General features: G+C 21.9%; 1 protein-coding gene across 1 annotated transcript in view; it reads right to left on the reverse strand.

Moving 5' to 3' along the window:
• The window catches only part of LOC117180211 (transmembrane protein 245), a 22,906-nt gene that overhangs the window by 5,985 nt on the left and 14,674 nt on the right, over positions 1–2,247 (reverse strand). The window lies entirely within an intron of this gene.

Here is a 2,247-nt window from a genome sequence, read left to right on the forward strand (position 1 = left end):
CATTTTATGTTAATAAAGATTCAACTCTTTCATTTAAAATGAACTATTTTCATAAAAATCTAGTTTTTCATTAAAAATTGATTAAGTGAAAATTTAATTGGGCATTTTTGGTTAAAAAAATCGCCTCTTTTAGTTTAAACATCAACCATTTAGATGAAAAATAATGCATTTTATTGAAAATTCGTCTCTTTTGGCTGAAAATTAATCCTGCTATGCAGTTGGCCTAGAATTCAAATAATGCACAGAGAAAATGGTTAAAAAATGTTTTTAAAATAAAAATAATGTCCTGATAGTTTTGGGTAAAAGATAATAATCGTTAGGACTTTTAAAAATCTTTTGCATTAAGAATAATTTTCGAAAATCGTAACATTCACTACTTTTAGACGTAAATCCCAGTGCATTTTTACTAACCACAACAAATTATTATTCATGCGCAATTAAATTATACATATAATTATTTGTGTAATTTTAAAATATCTGAAAAGAAAATAGTGTAAATTTTTTATTATTTTATATTATATTATATAATATATATTATAATATTTTTCATTTACTAATTTAAATTCATTTCGGATTTTCAAATATTTTAATAAACATAATATTATGTGTTTTAATGAACACAATTTGTTTCCTCATTTATTATTTATTATTAAATGTATTATTATTAATCAAAATTGATTATTAAATCAAAATTATTAATAATCAAAAATGATTTTAAAATCGTGAAAAATATGCTAATGTCAATTATAACTAATTTTGGAAAATAACTCGAGGTGGATTTTTAAAACCAAAAGGTTTTCTTTATTTGACAATAACTATTTAGAGTTTGATGTTTTCTTTTTCTCTTTAGGTAAAACTTGCAATTCTTATTTAATTATAATGCTGTAGCGCTTATATTTTATTCATTAACAGATTCTCGGCAATTTTCATTAGTACGTTTTTATTTTAAAAAATGTATTTGTGAAGACCTATTGATTACAAAAATAACGGTTTTATAATCCGTAAATAAAAGTTTTTTAATAAAAGCGTACCAATGAGATTTGCAGAGAAATAATAGTTAACAGTTAAATAATAGTTGCAACTATTACCTAAAGTGAGGGAGAAAAAATGTAAAGCCTAAAAACCATTTGTTAAATAAACATTGAAAATTGTGAAATATTTATTTAAAAAGTTCAACTCGAGTTCTTTTCCAAAACTAGTTATAATGATCAATACAAGATTTTCCTCGATTTTATACATCATTTTTAACAACGTTAGTTTTTTAGCTTAAAGTAACTTTAGCTCATGTTTATTTAAAAAAAAAGTATAATCAAAATTCCTTTTTCTTCTTAAATCTTAAGCTAAATTTAATGACAATAGTTATGACGAAAATCAATTTTTTTAATTAATTCATTAAAATTAATTAAATTAATTAAATTTTCATAATTTTCAAATTAACCATTTTTTTTAATCTTTCTAAGATATCTAAACGTTCTAAATGTATTAAAATATTTTTTAAAGATTTCCAGATTCTTTATCGAAAAATTTTTGGAAATACTTTGAAATCCTTTAGAACATTATCCTAAACTTAATTTTTTGTAATAACAAATCGTTTAACATTTTTCTGGGAATCTAAACGAAATTTTTTCATTCTCTTGAAACCTTTATTATTTGAATTTAGCTCCTTTTACAAAGTCTTAAAAAATCGAGATTAATAAAAGTGAAGTTTTACACAAGTTTAAAATTAAGTTTGAATTGTTTGAAGTCTTAAATATTTATTAAGCATAACAGAATTTTTGTTGTTGTAATTTTGTATTGTCATTCAATTTTCTTTTAGAACGATTGTTTCAAAATAAAGAATCATTTGAAATTTAACCATGAATCTTTAGACAATTTTACTTCTACAAACAAACAAAAATTTAATCCGAAAAAACTGTTTAAAAATCTTTCGAATTCCTTTTCGACATATTTAAAAATCCTCAAAACTTAAAATTAACCTTTTAAAATAAAATCTGAATAATTTTTAATTTTTCCTAAATCTCATTGTCCGTGTGGTACAAAATTTCACCTTCAAAAAGCCTTATTCTGTTACATTACAGTCATCGAAACCTGTAAAATTATTTATATCTTCAGTCAATTAATCTTTAAAAGACAGAATTTAATAATTTTAAGGGCATGTGACACAGCTAAATACCTATATTACCAACCACAGTTTTTCAGTTCACTGAATGTTTTTTTGAACCTAAGAACTTTTTTTGTAAGTAAAAT

This window comes from Belonocnema kinseyi, chromosome 9, assembly GCF_010883055.1.
Source record: "Belonocnema kinseyi isolate 2016_QV_RU_SX_M_011 chromosome 9, B_treatae_v1, whole genome shotgun sequence".
In the NCBI taxonomy this organism is placed as follows: domain Eukaryota; kingdom Metazoa; phylum Arthropoda; class Insecta; order Hymenoptera; family Cynipidae; genus Belonocnema; species Belonocnema kinseyi.